Here is a 20,646-nt window from a genome sequence, read left to right as displayed (position 1 = left end):
AATCACTTCTGGTTTCCCAAGTATTCTCGACCACTCCTGGCCCACCTGCTTCACTCACCAACGCTAGTATTTTCTTATCAGCCACTTCTGGTTAGCAGTGAGTATTCTCGACCACCTCCTGGCCCGTCGGCTTCACTCGTCAACGCTGGTATGTTCTTATCAGTCACTTCTGGCTAGTAGTGAGTATTCTTTGACTAGCCTCTCCAGGCTTTACATGTATTCTTTCCCTAGCCTCTTCAGGCTTTACAGATGATAGACGTATAATCAGGTTTGATTTGAGTGTTTAGGTTACTCTCTCATAGATAGGATACACAGGTTGATACACTCACTAAGGTTTGCATCCTTAGTTTTTGCAACGATTGAGTGTGGTTTACTCTCACGGAGAGGATTGATAAACTTATTACACTCCCTAAGGTACACGTTCCTAAGTTACACTTAGCACTCGTTAGTCTACATAGAGAAATACATTCAGGTACATTTGACTCTATATGCTCTGTCTCTGGCTTCATTGCTATATGGGCTTGATATCACTTTTTTTTGTATTCGAAAGCCAGCCTTTAAGGTTTGAAGTAGTGATATATATATATATATATGGTCTCATAGAAATTTGCCCGTTGCAAGTGTCCGTTGAAGCAAATATAGTCGTTCATGACTAGTTTGGTCTTCTCATTTAACGCTCATGTTCTTGCATTAAATGTTGTTTCCCGTTCATTGACATTGCGTGTAATTTGTTAGCTGCTATGTCTAACCTTAGCTAAGACCTAGAAACCTTTTTGTCCTTTTCTGGTCTCGTAGTTGTAGAGTGTTGTCCTTATTTGAAAAAGTAATGTACTTTTTCTGACACATGCATGTTTTTGCTTTAGCGTGCTTCTCTTCTTCTTCGTTTCTTCATTTAGATCACGCGTTTTACATTGAGAGCTTTTGTGTGATCGTAGATGATGCCTTGGTTTGTCTCTTGAGACTTGATTCTTTAATTACTTACGTGGCAGACTTCATCTTCGTCTGTTGGTTCTGTGCATCTCAATCTTGACCTTCGTCTCAGCGTCTAAGTTTAATGCTTTGACTTTTCTTTGATCTAGCCAACCATGTGAATAGACAGACATTGTTTCTGTCTGGAGTGTCTTTCTGTCTGTGCTGTCCTTTGTCTAATGCATAGTTGACTTTCTTCTTATCTTTGTCTCATGGTTGGTCCATTTCTTCATGTTGCACTGGTGGTTGTTCTTGACACACATCCATCTAATATTGGACTCATAGTCGTCTAGTGCATATATTGTACTTTGCCTATTCAATTAGCTTGAATTGTCTGGTTCTCATGATGTGCCTTTCCTTAACTCATCTCTGTCTGATTGACCATTTGGCTTCATCTAATGCTCGTGCAGACTTCATGTATGCTTAGCCCATTTATGCCTTAGTCTAGATTTACCTTGTTTTGGCCTTTTTCTTGATACTTTAATCTTCATCTTGTAGACGCCTTATTTTCGTATCTTCGACAGCTTGGATTAGACTTAATCCTTATACTTGCTTTGCTTATCTTGACTTCTGTGTTGTGCTTTCTCTTCATTCATATTCGACTGATGCTTGAAACTTTTCTTTGTCTTGACTCTTCTTCTTCTGATTCTGGATTTATTATTTGATGATGCACACGTCGTATCTATCATTTGTTTTAGTCTGATCTTTGTAACGTGGAAGGTCTTTAATTTCGTATTCGAATGTTTCTTCTCATCGTCTAGTGCTTTGGTGGATCTTCATCTATTTGTTTGAACTTTATCTGAACCACTTGCTTTATCCCTTGTGACATTTCCTAACTCATCCAATTTGCTTCAGTACATCCATTTCATACTAGTGATTGTTTTATTCTTTGGTATTTGAACGGATTCTTCTTGCATGGCTTGAGCTTCAATCGTTTACTTAACTAGCTTTTGTCTTGGTGTGCTTGACAGGTCTTCCTCTGTGATCTTTGTGGACTTCAGACGCTTTTCCATAATCTTCATCTTGTCCTCATCCATTGTCTTTGGTCTTGTATCGTCTGAGGCTTCACTTATTTCCTTCTTGTGCTGGGCTTGGCTTCACTTGATCTTTTCATCTGATGCCTTATAGTTCTTTACCCTTTGTCTTGGTTCTGGTGTGGGAAGTTGCACATGGTTTGTTCTTTATTTTGCTTGTACTTATGTTTTTCTGAAACCTAACACACTTGTTAGTAATAACAACATGTATTATATTTGTCTTACTCAAAACTTTACTGGAAATTGCTTCGTCTGACTTAACAAGCGTGATTTCTGATAACGACTTGTGAGCGTCTAAGGCCAATTCTATGGCTGATCGTGCATCAACCACTCCCTAGGTTCTATTCACACTCTTGCCCTCATGTATAAAGGAAATTGTTATGTGCATTGGTTATTTGCAATATATTTCAAAAAAGCGTGAAATTTAAGCAAACATGCAGTTATTAAAGCCATGCTAAAAACATGTTATAAGCAAACAATATAAATGGGATAAAAATTCGATTACACCTTATTTTGCTAGATTTGTCACTAAATGGGTCAGACCCTCTTTTAGCTTCCCTAATAGAGTCGCCATCTGTCTAAACCCAAAAATATTCTGACCGAACCTCACGACCATTTAGATGGTTTAAACCCCTGTTTGTAAAATCTTATCAGCTTCGGATTACCCGAAGGTCGGACTAATCCTCTAACTGATGGTTTTGAAAATGGTTCAAAGGAGTTGCCACCGATATTTTACTCAAAACATCGAAAAAAGAAAATTGTTTTCAAAAATTCAAATTTGGTCTTCATAACCAGAGTTGGGTTCAGGGTCAATTACATATGGGGAAGGTGTTAGGCACCCCACAACGCCTGAATTCGGTACCTTACGACAATTCTAGCATTATAACAGTGTAATTAAGCTTTTATCCTTTCATTTATTAAACATGAGGAGGGATCCTTTTACTCCAAGAGTAAGTCTATCTAGACTTACTCTATTTAATAACTCATGTTCTACATTAAATTTTAACCATCCAACCGTTCAATTTAAAGTTCTTAATGCATAGATCAAATCTGCAAATTTTTAGAAAGTTTGAAAATCATTTGATACTTCGTTTCATTAATTCGAATCAATGTATAAAATAATTTTATGATTATCCATCAGTTTGAATTAATGAAATGAAGTATCAAATGATTTTCAAATTTTCTAAAAATTTGCATATTTGATCTATGTATTAAGAACTTTAAATTGAACGGTTGGATCGTTAAAATTTGATGTAGAATATGAGTTATTGAACGGAGTAAGTTTAGGTAAACTTACTCCTAGAGTAAAAGGATCCATCCTCATTAAACATACATACTTATTTATTTCTACATTACTACTCTACTACGAATTATCTTATTATCTACATGATGACTATTCTAAGAATACAATTAAAGCAGTAAATAAGGAAAGAGATTGGAACCTCTGAAGCAAGCTTTAATATTATCTTCTTGTAAAACTGTTTTGGGGTCCTTTTTAGCAGCCTCTTTTCTCTACAAGAACCTCTCGACCACTCAAGGACAAGTTTTAAACTAGAAACTCTGAAATCTCTATCAAAGGGATCAAAGATCTCTTAATCAAACACTACACTGAGTTTATTTCACTCGAGTGATTTGAAAAGAGTAGGGGGAGAGAGAGAGAGAGAGCAATGTAGCTTGAGGTGTGTGGAATGTGGAGCCCAATCCGAAACAGCCAGTCCAAGTGTGTAGAAAGCACTTGTTCATGCATTTTGGAATGGCTAATTCCTGGCTAAGGCTATTGTAAAGTGGGAATGGCTATTCCGAATCTGGGAACGGTCGTTCCCAACCTAGGAGAGGCTTTTTGACCTCTTTGGATGTAGAGAAGCTTCCCAGATGTCCTATGTTCCATCTCGGCTCACTTCTTTATCTTCCTAGGTCTCAAGGAGTTGCTTCTCTCATCTTAGAAGCTTCTTGACCTATATAGATAAAGCCAGACAAAACTTGGTGTTTACAAGGATACCAAACAAACTATCTATAACGTGTTTCAGTGAGCAGTAGGTTTTGCATCAACTTTTGCTAACTTTCTCCATGATTTTAGCAAGGAGTAGATTCTGGCAAAAAGTATGGCTTCATTCATTTTAACAAATTTGTGAGTTTCAAAGAGATCTTAGTTTGATCTGTTATGAAACCACTTAGACATGCAACAAGTAGTCGTTAGTCATTATAATTTATATGAATTTAAGACTTTATGAAGTTAGATTGTATCTTTCGTCTCATAGATACATCGTATTTCTAATTATTTGTGTCTTTATGCTTCATCTGATTTACACTTTGCAAAAACATTCTCTCTTAGAAAAATGTTTTATTTTGTTAACATTAAAGCTTGAAAGCTTGAGGGATCCAAAATCATCTTTTGTCTTAGCACTTATTTTAATAAATTACAAAAGATTTGTAATCAATAACAATAAAGTTTCTCTATTTTGTGAAAGAAAATGGAATTTTTTGTTTAAATCTATTACAACTTGTGTTTAATCGATTACATATGAGTTATTATGTTTTTGTTAAAATAAGGTTTGCATGTTTTAACCAATTATATATTTCTTTTAATCGATTGCAAAGTATTTGTCGTCTTTTGAAAAGTTTTAAAAGAACAATTTAATCAATTACATGTTTGTTCATAATCGAATACAATGACTACAAAGGTTTAAAATCTTAATGTTTGAATCGATTACAAGTATTCCATAATCAGTTATGATAATTATAAACATAAGTTTGGAAGTATCAGATGATCAAATTATTCAATTACAAGGATTTTATAATCGATTACAAGGTTTTATGAATTTAATAAATACCATTTGATACTATTTTTGAAGAACAAGTAAGAAACATTTAATTTTAGTTTTTAGAGATCTTAGAGAGAAAGAATTTTATGAATTCACTGTATATCATCACCTACCTTAGGAATTTAAATATTTTCAAGAATCCAAGGTAGAAAGGCATATTTCATAGGAAGAGCTACTTTCTAAGGTGTGGTTTTTATTTACCCTTGGTGTGGGGGTGATGTGTTAAATCTTTAGAAGAGGGATTCTCTAAAATTCTTGCAAGAATTGGATAAGGTTTCTAATTAAGAAAGATTGAAGGTTGAAACTTCGGTAAAAAATTATGATAATTCTAGTAGAACTCTTGGTCGTTTAGTTGAAGACTAAATGTAGTTCTTTCTAGTTGAGAGTGAACGAGTATAAAAATATTATTCTTCTTTCTCTTTTCCTTACTATAATTAGATTTGTCAATGCATTCTTTTGGGGAGAAAGAATAAATATTTAATTAGTGTTTATATCAATATTTTTTCAAAAATTTAATTTCAATCACAGGTTTACTCATAATATTAATTTACATATACAAAATATCTAATTTTGCAAATTTTATTTGATAACCCATGTTGATTAATGAATTTAGATTGGAATAATGTTGATTGACTAATGTACATTGAAATAATCACTAGTGTGCATGATACTTTAATGACAAGTAAAAAACACATTTTAGGTTGGTTTTAAACCCGTCATAGATCTCGACAACATAGAAGGTCTTAATTTTTATGTTGGTTATAAAAATAATCAATATAAAAAATCTTTTATTTTATTTTATTCTAAGTTAACAATAGCTTTATCGTTGTACTCTTTCCCCCCCTTTGCATTTCGCCGCTATGTGATGGTGTAGATTGGAGAAGTGAATGAACTATCTTCTTTAACATCCACCGAATGCCAAAGATCTTCTTCTTGAGTTAGAATCCGGCTGAAATCTTGAGGAAGATGAACAAGAATCAAGGAAAGGTTGTTCCTAAGCTAAGGATGGAAGCATTCAAGCTAAAGAAGCAAAGGAGAGCTCACGGTCAAGTTTAGGAGGGAAGATTTTCCTAGAACTAAGACTAAGGCTCTCGGTGACTTTTGGGAGAGAATAAGGCTGAAAGAAAATTCAGAAATTCTCCTATGATCAAAAGTGATTACAAAAGGGAAGGTTTATGCATTTATAGGCACGAATCCACTCAAATTGGCACCATCACAAAAGCTCACAAGTTGGCGCCAGATTTTGAATTCAAATTTGAAATTTGAATTCAAAATCCATGATCCTCCATGTGCTCCTTAAGTGACCGGTCAATTTGAATCTCTAATTACATTTAGAAGTAATTTAAAGTGCATTTACTTAGTCACATGTGCAACCACCCTTGGCACAAAACATGTGACTTAAATGCAACCCTAATTGCTTCTAAATGTAATTTAGAAATTTCGGATTGATGCTTTTATGTATTCCTTATATTATCCTACTCTAATGACCTAAATACAATGGCCAATCAAATACATTGGAAAGGAAAAATTACAAGAATGAAAATGAACCCAATATTGGGTACCAAAAACCCAAAGGCCCATGAAGCCCAAAACTAGGCCCACTAAGCCTATGGCCCAAAATGCTATCCTATGTGGTCCAAAATACAAGACCAAAATATATGTAATCTATAATAACATGATATATATATATACAAAACATTAAAAAATGGCTATAACAAGATATGGCCCATGTAAATCTCAACTTGGGCCTTCAAAGCCCATCGGGCCCATTGGGCCTTGACTGGCCCAAACCTTCCTGTCTAGCCCATTCCTCTAGGATCCTTCAAGGTGTCACCCCTTGTCTTCCTAGGCATGATTCCATCATCCCCTCCCTCTTGAAAAGGTTTTTTCCTCAAATCACGAGGAACCCTATGATATGAATAATCACCTACATGCACAAAATACCACGTATAAGAGGTGAAATGTTCAATTGAAGAAAATGGATTGTGGATCCTAAGAGGAATCCTTCTATCTAGCCTAGCAAAGAAAGTTAAACTATTGAAATTAAACTCCCTAAAAGTAGTGTAGACACCCAATTTCGTCCGGGGGCATACAAACAAGGAAATGGACCTCTGTTATGAAGGGAAGGAGCTCCCGAAGCATGCAAACAACAAGATAGGACATCAGAAGGCCTAAAGCCCAAATAAATTGGTTTTAGTGGCCCGAAACGGGCTGTTCCAAAATCGGAACGGGCCGTTCCAAGCCACAAAAAAGGCCTAAAAACCTAGTCTGGAACGGGCCGTTCCAAAATCAGAACGGGTCGTTCTGAGATATTAAAATGGCCTAAAATCTCTTGTTTGGAACGCTCGTTCTAGTCTACCAAATTGTGTGTTAATCTTATCTCTGGAACGGGTCGTTCTAGTTTCAAAACGGGTCGTTCCAGTTACGAAATTAACACATAACAGCCAGATCCAGAATGGGCCGTTCTGATTTTGGAACGGGCCGTTCTGGACCCTTTCTGATGCCTATGAATAGACAGCTTAGGCATAGTTCTGAGGACCTCCAAAATTTCGTCCAAAACTCCTTAGAGCTTGAAATTTCTCTCTCTCTATTATTGTATTTCTTGAGTTTTGTGAGACTTATTGTAGTGTGAAAGGTTGCCACAAAACACCTAAATCTCCATATTTGAAGATTCAATAAAGCTCATTCAAGAGGTATTTCAGTCAATCTTCTTCTCTCTCTTTTATTTTTTATCTTTGATAAATATTGTTTATAATAAAAGCAATCATGTAGACATTTTAGGGTCAATTGTATAATTTAAATTTCAAGAATGTAAATAGTTATTAATAAAAGGAGATCTAATATTTAATTTATTATTTCTTATCACATTAACTTCATCATAGGGTACTGATTTAGGGCGTTGTAGGGGTGCTTAATACCTTCCCTACACGTAGCCGACCCCCGAACCCAATTCTGGTTATCAAGGCTATCATTGGACCTTTTAAAAATCTTTTCTTTTTCCAATGTTTTGAGTAAAACATTTGGTAGCGACTCCATAGAACCTATTTTCAAAACCATCAATTAAGGACTAGTCTGGTGTCCGGGCATTCCTTAATTGATGAGATCTTTAAAAGGATGTATAAACCATAGGTCGCAAGATCGAAAATTTTTGGGTTGCGACAGGTAGGAAGAGGATCCTCTCCTAAACATAATCTAGAATGAAATCCTAAAATTGTGATAACACTAAGACTAATACAATGGAAAGAGTTATTCTTAAAAACTAAAACATCTTGCCTAAAGTACCCTAAATGGTAACCTAGGCATTTCCTAGAATATAAAGAAAAAACTACTAGAAAATTTCCCAAACAATTTTGGATTTTATTGCTTGTTAGATATTCATGAGAAGATAGTGCCCAATGGAGTTTTGAAAAATCATATAAACTATATTTGTCTCGTATGGAAGGGTTCAAATTAAGTTCAAATGAAAAAGAACTTCCCCTAGGATCAAACATAGAATATAGGATACTAAAATTTGTATCTATCAAACAATATAACCCAAGAATTGGATGTTTTATTAAACTATCTTCCTTGGGAACCTCCAAGGAAGTAGCAAAAGAAGTAAAACTAGGAATAGTCCACTCCTTCTTCACTACATCTTGAAGTTGAGAAATATTTTCTTGAAAATTGTGTTGTTCCCCATTCTCAGCTTCGTGATTAGTGGCAACATTAGGATAAGAGTTAAGACTTTTATGAATAAAGAGAGTATTTTTCAATGCTTGTTTGGTGATAAAATAACTCTCCTTGGTCATAAATTCTTTAGAGGAGACCCCTTCATCCTCACTCTTCCCTAATAATTTATTTTCTTTTCTTTCTTTCTTTCTTTTTCTTTTCATTTGTTTTTGATCCTCAAACACTTGGGGTGGTGTTAAAGGATTAAAAATTATTTTTCTATCTTTATGAGTGAAAGATATTTTGTTAGTAAGGCCATCATGTATAGTATGTTTATCAAATTGCCATGGCCTACCTAGCAAAATATGACATGCTTCCATAGGGATCACATCACATAAAACTTTATCTTTATAATCCCCTATAGAAAACTTAACCTTCACTTATTGATTTACCTCCAATTCCTCACCTTCATTGAGCCAATGAAGTTTATAAGGTTGAGGGTGAGGAATGGTGGTAGGAGCTAACTTGTTAACCAACCTTGTACTACATGATGGAGGAAGCCCATGGGCCAAGGGCCCAACTACTAGGGCTATGGCAAGGAGGATACAAGAGGAGTGGGCCCAAGCTCAAGGAAAGCCCATCACATTATTTTGTTGGGCTTTGACCCAAGCCCAAGTAGATTAGGAGTAGTGTAGGGTTGGGCCTTAGAGCCTTGTAATTTTTTTAGGCCTTGTATTCACGGCCATTTAGCTTAGGATTTCATTTGAAGGTCATTTGAATTTAGGGTTATTTAGGTTGCATGTGTAGTTGCATTAGAATGTAATTAGATTCACATTTGGTGTGCATTTCGGCCATGTGAAACACATGCACATGGTGTGACCGAAATGCAACCCAAATGGAAGCCTAATGACTTTCCAAATGACTTGCACATGTGGTGATCCGGGTTTAGGCTCCAAAATTTGAATTTTGAATTCAAATTTTGGGCGCCTAAGGTTAAGTGAACCCTACCTTGGTTTCACTTAACCTTAGGCTAACCCATGGTTACCTTGACCTAATTTTTCTCTATAAATTCCTTATGACCGAAACTTGTAGCACTTTTGGAATTAATTGATGAGTTTTCTCTCTTTAGAAATCTCCTTCTCCGAAAGTCACCTCTCCTAAACTCTACCCTACTTGAGCTCCTCTCCTTGTAGAGTTAGGATAGCTTTTCTTCTCCGGACTTAGCTAGAAGCAAGCCTAGGTCACATTGAAGCTACTTGGAGTCTTCTTCCTTGTTGAACTTCTAAGGAATTCCGAGAAGCTTGAAGTGTTCATGAGAATTCCAAGTGGAATTCCATCAAGTGGTATCAAGAGCATTCGGTTCTTCAAGAGATAAGTTCATCTTCTTGTCTTTTGAAGTGTGGATCCGTGGTTCATTCTTCTTCTTGTGTTCATCTTGTGTTCATATCATTTTTTGAGTTCTTGTCATTTAGAGTTTAATCTTTCCTATATCTAATTTTTGCCTTAAAATTTGATGGATCTAGTATCATGTGCTTGAATGATTCATTTATGCGTTTTGGATTATATGCTTCCATGAATCATGCTCCATTCCTTCTTGCCTATTAGGAATTTTCTACCTATGAGTTTTTTTTTATTTGATTGAGTCATAATTCAAATTTTATTCGGTCATTGCATGTTGAGTCCATTTTATTTTTGAATCTATGTCTAGTAGTAATGTGTAGTTCTTGTTGTGTTCATCATTCCTAGCTATGCTTGTTTTAACCGTTTTGATTTCTTTTAATTGCATATTGAACTATTTTATGGATTTGGCCGATATCCATAGCCTTTGGTATATGCTCATAATTTTTGTTTAAATTTGAGTTCATAAACTACTACTAGTTCATTAGTAGTTTTCTCCTTATCCGTGAGTTTAATCTTGTGTAACTTGTTGTGTGCTGAAAATTGTGTTTCAATCTCATTTTGAAATTTAAATTTGGAGCCAAAAATCGTGCATGTGCTAATCAACCAAACAAGCATCAAAAGCATGTTGAATGTTCATTACATCTAAACCTAATTTGCTTGACATTTACAATTCAAAATTTGAATCTGGTTTTTGTGCTTCTTAAGTGTGATCGAGACTAGTATGTTACATATTGATTGAAAGAAAAAGGCAACTCCTAAGATTAAAAAAAATATATAGAAGAAAGATTAAAAGAAAATTCAAAAACAAAGTGATTAAAAAAAAGTGCTAAACGTAATTTTCAAAAGAAAAAGCCATATAAGGAGTTTTTGTTACAAGTTTTCTTCTCGGTTTGATACTGTTTATTGTAAAAATCATTTTTTCAGCTTACATTTTCTTGATTGTTTTGGTTTTGTGAATCAATTCTAGAACCTTTCTTAGGTCATTTCTTTCTTGTCCTAGCCAATTCTTGTTTTGTGTCATCTATATTGTCTTCTCCTACTCTACTCTTGTCATCACTACTTCTCCAATTTTCTTTGCTGTTCATTATCATTGTTTGAACTCAAGTGTGACCTATGTTTGACCTTGCCTATCTCCCTAGAAGCTAGTTCTACAAGGGTCATCAAAAGAGGACTAAGAAAAGGAGGAGGAAAGGACAAAGGTGGCTCTCGGATTTGGCTATTAAAAGGAACAAACACTAAACACTTGGAGCTGGAAATTTTTGGTGGCTGCTGGACTTGTCATCCGTGGAGATCCTTGTTGTTTAAAATTGTTATGTAATTGATTTAAAAAAAAAAAAAAAAAAGTATTAGTGACGGATTTAGAGACCAATTTTTTCCTTATTAATTTGAATTTTGTTGCAAAATTGGTCACTAATCCCTCACTAATTCTTGGTGCCTGTTTTTAATTTCTCTTTAAGCCACTTGTTCTTTTGCTGTTCAGCTTTGTATTTACCTTGTAATTGGCCATTTGACGGAGTGTCTTGGGTGTGTCTTTGGTACACAACCATCTCTCCTTAGGTGTTCATTTTCGTTAGAACTTGGTGAGAGTGGTCCTTGATTGATCTTTGGTATCTCTCAAGCTCTCACCCTAGGACACATTTAGGTAGTTTAATTCTTGCATTAATACTTGTTTTAATTGCTTTCATCCGCCTAGCATATCTTAGTTCACAAATCATCAAAATAATTTTCATTGAAAAGAATTTGGTAGAGATTAACTACAAAGGGGATTAGTAATTTTTACTTGAAGAGACTTGGTTATTAAGTGGCTCTTAGTAGCTCACCTCCCTCCAAAGTTCAATTTGTATACTTAGTCCTCCAAGTACTTAGTCTTAACCTTGCATAAAAACATTGCTTTTAAAACTTCTTTCATTAAAAGAAACCTTTCTCCTATAATGGAAGAATTTTCTACCCCTCAAAGTGATAGTAATTCAAGTGATTACAATGACATGTCAAAAGTAACACATGAATTAAGATCACTTAAAATTTGGAAAGAGCAAGAGTCCAAACAAAGACTCAAAGAAAAACTTGAAAGGGAGGCTCAACTTGCTCTTTTAGAGGAAGAGATTCGTTTATTAAAGGAGAAAGAAGAAAAATTACACCACAAGCACTGAAGTAGACATAGCTCACAAAATAGTTCAACCCTAGGAGAGTCCATGCATGATGATAGCCTAGCTTTAGGTGACCATTACCAACAACCTCCTAGAAGAATTCATAGGACCCCCAAGCCAAGGGAATCTAGGGTAGATCTCCCTTATTTTCATGGCAAAGATGATGTTGAGGGGTACCTTGATTGGGAGATGAAATTTGAACAAATCTTCACTTGCCATCAAGTGAGTGAAGAAAGAAAAGTACCCCTAGCCACTTTAAGCTTCCAAGGTCATGCCATGTATTGGTGGACTTCCCTTGTTAGGGATAAGCGTCTCCATAATGACCCTCCAATTCAATATTGGAATGAATTAAGGAGTGCCTTGAGAAGGAGGCATATTCCCTCTTATTACACTAGGGAGCTTATCAACAAGCTCCAAAGACTCCATCAGAAAAATATGGCTGTGGAAGAGTATTGACAAACGATGGAGTTATACTTAATGAAGGCTGGTATTAGGGAGGAAGAAAACATTACCATTGCTAGATTTTTGAGTGGATTGACTTTTGAGATAAGGGATAAAGTTGAGCTTCTTCCTTATAGAGATTTAAATGACTTGGTTCAACTTTGTATCAAGGTTGAACAACAAAATTTGCGAAAAGGTTTTAAAACAAGCTCATACTCATCTTCTTACTCAAAGGTTGATTACAAGAGGGAGGGCAAGAAAAATAATTTTGAAAAGAAAAATACTTTTGACTCCCAAAAAAATCTAGACAAGGGTAAGGAAAAAGAAAAGGACAAAAAAACAAACACCTCACACATTAGCACTAAGTCTAGTGACATTAAGTGCTTTAAATGTCTTGGGAGAGGCCACATTGCTTCTCAATGCCCTAACAAAAAGGTCATGATTCTAAGGGGCCAAGACATTTATAGTAGCCAAGATGAAGCTACTACTTCTCCATCTTCAAGTGAGGATGAAGAAGAAGCAAGTGAGGAGGAGTCATGTGAGGTCACTTATCCTTACAATGGGGAACTTCTTATGATGAGAAGGGTCCTCAATAACCAACCTAGTGATACACAATCCTAACGAGAGAACATCTTTCACACAAGATGTAATATTTCAAACAAGGCTTATTCTCTCATAGTGGATAGTGGATCTTGGTGCAATTGTTGTAGCACTAGGATGGTTGAAAAGTTGGGCTTGACTACCACACCCCATCCCAAACCTTATCAACTTCATTGGCTTAATGATGATGGGGATATGGTGGTCAACCAACAAGTGGAAGTAGAGTTTTCTATTGGGAACTATCAAGATAAAGTCAAATGTGATATAGTTCCCATGGAAGCTTGCCATATTTTATTGGGTAGGCCTTGGCAATTTGATAAACAAACTCATCATGATGGCCTAACCAATAAGATAACTTTCACTCACAAGGGTAAGAAGTTTGTGCTTCATCCTTTATCACCTTCACAAGTGATGGAAGATCAAGTACAAATGAAGGCCAAACGTGAGCAAGAGAAAGGAAAACAAAAAAAAATGAAAAAAAAAACTTCTAAAAATTAGTGAACAAAAGGATTCTAGAGAGACTAGTGTTCCCTCTCTAGAGATAGTTCAAGAAGAGATTTTTGATTCAAAACCTTTACAGAAAACCTCTCTCTTCCTTTAACCATCTTCTCATATCCTCATGTGTAGAGGAACACTCACATGCACTGCCACAAGTTCTTTGGAAACTTCTCTACCTCTTGAGGTGAAAAATCTTTTGAAAGAGTTTGATGATGTATTCCCTAGTGAAGGCCTAGTAGGACTTCCACCTTTTAGGGGAATAGAGCATCAAATAGATCTTGTGCCTGGGGCTAGTCTTCCAAATAGACCAGCCTATAGGACCAACCCACAAGAGACTAAAAAGATAGAGAAGCAAGTACAAGAATTATTGGATAAGGGTTGGATTCAAAAGAGTATAAGCCCTTGTGCTGTGCCTGTCATCTTGGTGCCAAAAAAAGATGGAAAATGGAGGATGTGTTGTGACTGTAGAGCCATCAACAACATCACCATAAAATATAGGCACCCAATTCCTAGGCTTGATGACATGCTTGATGAATTGCATGGGTCAACCATATTTTCAAAAATTGATCTTAAAAGTGGATATCATCAAATTAGAATCAAGGAAGGTGATGAGTGGAAAACTGCTTTTAAGACTAAATTTGGACTATATGAATGGTTGGTAATGCCTTTTGGGCTTACTAATGCACCTAGCACATTCATGAGGCTGATGAATCATGCCCTTAGGGATTGTATTGGTAGGTTTGTAGTTGTTTATTTTGATGATATTTTAATCTATAGACAAAGTCTCAGTGATCATGTGGATCACCTAAGACAAGTCTTACTTGTTCTTAGAGACAATCACTTGTTTGCCAATGTAGACAAGTGCACTTTTTGTGTAGATAATGTTATTTTTCTAGGGTTTGTGGTAAGCAAAAAGGGGGTTCATGTGGACCCCGAGAAAATCAAAGCCATCCAAGAATGGCCTATTCCTACTAATGTTAGTGAAGTTAGGAGCTTCCATGGTTTGGCAAGCTTTTATAGAAGATTTGTTCCTAACTTCTCTACATTAGCTTCACCTCTCAATGAGTTGGTGAAGAAGGATGTGGTCTTTGAGTGGCAAGAAAAACATAATTTAGCTTTTCAAGAACTTAAGCAAAAACTTACTCAAGCACCTGTTCTAGCTCTCCCTGATTTTAGCAAAACTTTTGAGCTAGAATGTGATGCTTCAGGTCTTGGCATAGGAGTTGTGTTGTTACAAGGTGGCCACCCCATAGCCTATTTCAGTGAAAATCTTCATGGGGCTGCCTTGAACTACCCTACCTATGACAAGGAGTTATATGCTTTAGTTCGTGCCCTTCAAACTTGGGAACATTACCTTGTGACTAAGGAATTTGTTATCCATAGTGATCATGAATCACTTAAATATTTGAAGGGTCAACATAAGTTAAATAAGAGGCATGCAAAATGGGTTGAGTACCTTGAGCAATTTCCTTATGTCATCAAATATAAAAAAGGCTCTACAAATGTAGTAGCTGATGCTTTGTCAAGAAGACATGTTTTGTTGAACATCCTAGGTTCTCAAATACTAGGGTTTGATGACATCAAGGAATTGTATGAGAAAGACCTTGATTTTGCTAACTTTTATTCTTTATGTATTCAAAAACCTTATCAAGGGTACTATATTTCTGAGGGGTATCTTTTTAAAGAAAATAAACTTTGTATACCCCAAGGATCTATTAGGAAACTCTTGGTCAAGGAGAGCCATGAGGGTGGGCTCATGGGGCATTTTGGAATTGAGAAAACTCTTTCACTTTTGAGAGAGAAATTCTTTTGGCCTCATATGAAAAGAGATGTTCAAAGGTTTTGTAGTAGTTGCATTGCTTGTTTACAAGCAAAGTCTACCACCAAACCTCATGGACACCCCCTTGCCAATATCCAGTTCTCCTTGGGTAGACATTTCCATGGATTTTATCCTTGGTTTGCCTAGGACCCAAAGAGGAAAGGATTCCATCTTTGTGGTTGTGGACCGTTTTAGCAAAATGGAACACTTTATTCCATGCCACAAAGTGGATGATGCAAGCAACATTGCTAAATTATTCTTTCAAGAAATTGTGAGACTACATGGGTTACCCAAAACTATTGTCTCCGATAGAGATGTTAAGTTCCTTAGCCATTTTTGGAAAACTCTTTGGGCAAGGCTAGGAACTAAACTTCTATTTTCTACCACATGTCATCCCCAAACTGATGGGCAAACAGAGGTAGTAAATAGGTCTCTAGGGACTATGTTGAGGGAAATCCTCAAAGGCAATAAAAAGTCATGGGATGACTATCTCCCTCATGTGGAGTTTGCCTATAATAGAGTGGTTCACAAAACCACTAACCTGTCTCCTTTTGAGGTTGTCTATGGTTTCAATACTCTTACTCCTTTGGATTTGTTGCCCCTACCAGATGTTGCTTCCTTTATTCATAGAGAAGGCACATCTAGGGCTGAGTTTGTTAAAAAATTACATGAAAGACTTAGAGATCATATTCAATCCCAAAATGAAAAATATCAAAAATATAATAATAAGGGTAGAAAGGAAGTTGTCTTCAAGGAAGGTGACTGGGTTTGGCTACACCTTAGGAAGGATAGGTTTCCTTCCAAAATAAAGTCAAAGCTTAGTCCTAGAGGAGATGGACCCTTTCAAGTCCTTAGGAAAATCAATAATAATGCCTATGTCCTATATCTCCCTTCTGAATATGGTGTTAGTCCTAGTTTTAATGTTTCTGATTTGTCTCTCTTTATAGGACTGGCTACCCAAGAGGAGGATGCTTTGGATTTGAGGACAAATCCTCTTCAAAAGGGAGGGGATGATGGAGGAAGCCCATGGGCCAAGGGCCTAACTACTAGGGCTATGGCAAGGAAGATACAAGAGGAGTGGGCCCAAGCTCAAGGAAAGCCCATCACATTATTTTGTTGGGCTTTGACCCAAGCCCAAGTAGATTAGGAGTAGTGTAGGGTTGGGCCTTAGAGCCTTGTAATTTTTTTAGGCCTTGTATTCACGGCCATTTAGCTTAGGATTTCATTTGAAGGTCATTTGAATTTAGGGTTATTTAGGTTGCATGTGTAGTTGCATTAGAATGTAATTAGATTCACATTTGGTGTGCATTTCGACCATGTGAAACACATGCACATGGTGTGACCGAAATGCAACCCAAATGGAAGCCTAATGAAATTCCAAATGACTTGCACATGTGGTGATCCGGGTTTAGGCTCCAAAATTTGAATTTTGAATTCAAATTTTGGGCGCCTAAGGTTAAGTGAACCCTACCTTGGTTTCACTTAACCTTAGGCTAACCCATGGTTACCTTGACCTAATTTTTCTCTATAAATTCCTTATGACCGAAACTTATAGCACTTTTGGAATTAATTGATGAGTTTTCTCTCTTTAGAAATCTCCTTCTCCGAAAGTCACCTCTCCTAAACTCTACCCTACTTGAGCTCCTCTCCTTGTAGAGTTAGGATAGCTTTTCTTCTCCGGACTTAGCTAGAAGCAAGCCTAGGTCACATTGAAGGTACTTGGAGTCTTCTTCCTTGTTGAACTTCTAAGGAATTCTGAGAAGCTTGAAGTGTTCATGAGAATTCCAAGTGGAATTCCATCACTACAACAATTAGAACATGATCCACTATCAACAATGAGAGAACAGGGTCTTTTAGAAACTAAACATCTTGTATGAAATATGTTCTCTCTTTGTGATAATGAAGTGGGACAAGGTTGGCTTCCAAGAAGCCTTTTGACCATAAGAAGATCACCATCAACAGGATAAAGCTTTTCTATTTCATGATCATTATTTTTCTCTTCACTCTCACTAGAAGATGAAGATGATGAGGATTCTTCACTACAAATGTCTTTACCCCTTAAGATCATGGTCTTTTTGGTGGGGCATTGAGAGGCAATGTGGCATCTACCTAGACACTTAAAACATTTTACTTCACTTGTCCTTGAACTAGTGTGTGAGGTGATTTTTTTTTCCACATCTTTTTCAATTTCTTCAATTGTAGAGGGATTTTCTTTAGAATAACTTTTGAATGAACTTCCCTCCCTCTTGGAATCCTCCTTGAAGTAAGATTTAGAATTGATATTTTTAGAAGATTTTCTAAGAAGTTGTTGTTCTACTCTTATACATAGTTGGACCAAGTCATCAAGGTCCCTATAAGGAAGTAACTCAACTCTATCTCTTATTTCAAAGTTTAGACCACTCAAGAATCGAGCAATGGTCAATCTTTCTTCCTCCCTTATTCTAGCCCTCATCAAATACAACTCCATTTTTTGTCTATATTCCTCCACACTCATATTCTTTTGTTGGAGTCATTGGAGCTTATCCATAAGCTCCATACTATAATAGGAAGGTATATGCCTTCTTCTCATAGCACTCCTCAAATCATTCCAAGACTCTATGGGTGGGTCATCATGGAGTCGCCTTTCTCTAACCAAGGCTTTCCACCAATACATAGCTTGTCCTTGGAAAGCTAAGGTGGCCAAGGGAACTTTTCTTTCTTCACCTACTTGGTGACAAGTGAAGATTTGTTCCACTTTCATTTCCCAATCCAAGTAGGCATCCACATACTCTTTACCATGGAAAGGAGGGAGATCAACTCGTGATTCCCTAACCTTTGGCTCTCTAATTATTCTCCTAGGAGTAGGTTGATAGTATTCATCCACATTCAAACTTCCTACATCCTCTTGGCTTGTGGAGCCATGGGAACTTTTATGAATTTTCTTGTTTTTAATCTTTTCCAAAAGTTTAGCCTCTTATTGCTTAACCTTTTGTATTTCCTCCTCAAGGGCAACAAGTTGTACTTATCTTTCAATTCTTTCCTTTTCTTTAAGAAGTACTTCTTGTTTCCTCCAAAGTTTTAGTGATTCTGCCTCCTTAACAATTTGATAAAAACTTTTAGGAGATTCTAAATCACTACCACTTTGAGAGTGATTACTCATGGTTAAGTAAAAAGATTTTATATGCTATGCAAAAGAGAAAATATTTTGGGGTCTTTTCTAGGAACAAGACTAGCACTTGGAGGCCCAAGTGTAAAAATTGCACTATCAAGGGAGGTGAGCTACTAAGAGCCACTTAATAACCAAGCCTTTTCAAGTGGAAATCACTAAACCTCCTTATGGTAATCTCAATTCCACAAAACTTTTCACAAATTTTGATGTTTTATGATTTTCACAATTTTTCTTGAATCCAATCTAAGCGTAAGGAATCAAAACTACGCATCCTAGTCAAATTAACAAATTAAAACAAGAAAAAATTTGAAACAAATCAAAGGAGTAAATATCAAGCAAACTAGTCGGATTTCCCTAAGTGGAAGCTTGAATTAATCATATGAAATTTTCAAGCCACTTCCACTAGATCTACACGTGAGTGATCTATAAGGTGTTAGATATACCTGACCAGCTTCTTAATACTCCCTCCAAGCTATTACAAATTGATTGAAATCAAAGAAAATGCAAGAAAATTAAACTAGTCTAAAAACAGAATTTAGAGACGGAATTGGAGACCACTTTAGTGACGGATTTGGCAACCAATTTTCCAACAACAATTTTATTGCTTCAATCCGTCACCAATGTTGAAACCTTTGATCCTCTTAGAACCTGCACAATGAACAAAACAATTTCATGAAAGTAGGCTGCTCACAATGATGATAGGAATGATCACTCTTGTGAAGGAAATTTAGGAGTTTATGTCACCAAATTAGGTCAAATTTTAAGTCTTTTGGCCTTAGGCCTAGCAATACTCCTCTCCTAATCTTGTTGAGTCAATGTTTGGTTCCTTAGCAAGGATTTAATGCCACTTCCAGCATAGAAAATTTTTGAAAGAAAACTTAGACAAACAACAAAAGCACAATTTGTAAAGCTTATTCCAAAAATGAAGGATTAAGTGTATGTTGACAAGACTCAAAGATAGCCAAGAAACAAAATTGAAAATTAAGACTCCAATGAAAGCTAGCACTCAAAAAGAATGTTCCTAGATAAGCACTAGAGTAGATTAACAAAACCAAAGGAATTATGAAAAATTACAAGAGAAATAGAGTCAAACTAGTAGATCCATCACTTAATGTAACTTTGGTTTTATCACTAGTGTTCTTCTCGGCTTTTCCTTTTTGTATTGCTTTTTTTTTAATTCAAAATGTATTTCTAGAGAAGTTAAATTGCCTTTACAGAAAAATTTCACAAATAAAATTGGATACAAACCGGATCTACAATCATGAGAAGTTTCAAATGAAATTTTCAATTTCTACTACATTAAGGATGAAAGTTATTTTGGATTCTTTTGTATTTTTTTTTCTTTTCTCTTTCTAACTCTTTTAATTCAATTTGCTCTGCATTTTCTCTCTTTTCCAACAATCAATTTTCCAACACTTGAATGCAAAACAAGCAATGCACTATAAATAGGTATATCACTTAAGAACTCAAAGAAACAATGATTGAATTACTATTTGAATTGGAATTTAAAATTTGAAAACTCTTTAAACACAATGGAAACCTAACTCTAAGAATTCATCAATGATATAATGATGAATATGAACTCAAACGTGCAAAGAGAAAAGCTCACAAGCAAAGCACATTTAGTGCAAAATGAGTCTCGGCCAAACTCAAAATGAATCAAAAAAAATTTAAAACACTAGATTAACAAGCACATCTTGAATTCATATGACATTTTAAAAGAACTTAACATGACTTTTGACAAACTCAAGATTCAAAAATTAAACATATCACATGCATATGGAAGGAAAATGACCGAATCAAACATTGACACAAGAATTGACTCAAACCAAAAGAAAATTGGCACAAGTTGAATCCTAGAACACTATTGATTGCAGATTGAAACCAAAATGCAATCAACACTTGGATCTATGGAACCCTAATTGTTTCTAAATGTAATTTAGAAATTTTGGATTCATGCTTTTATGTATTCCTTCTATTATCCTACTCTAATGACCTAAATACAATGGCCAATCAAATACATTAGAAAAGAAAAATTACAAGAATGAAAATGAACCCAATATTGGGTACCAAAAACCCAAAGGCCTATGAAGCCCAAAACTAGGCCCACTAAGCCGAT

Source organism: Cajanus cajan, chromosome 8 (genome assembly GCF_000230855.2).
Source record: "Cajanus cajan strain Asha chromosome 8, NIPB_CcT2T_4, whole genome shotgun sequence".
NCBI classification, from domain to species: Eukaryota; Viridiplantae; Streptophyta; class Magnoliopsida; order Fabales; family Fabaceae; genus Cajanus; species Cajanus cajan.
This window is presented reverse-complemented; position numbering follows the sequence as displayed.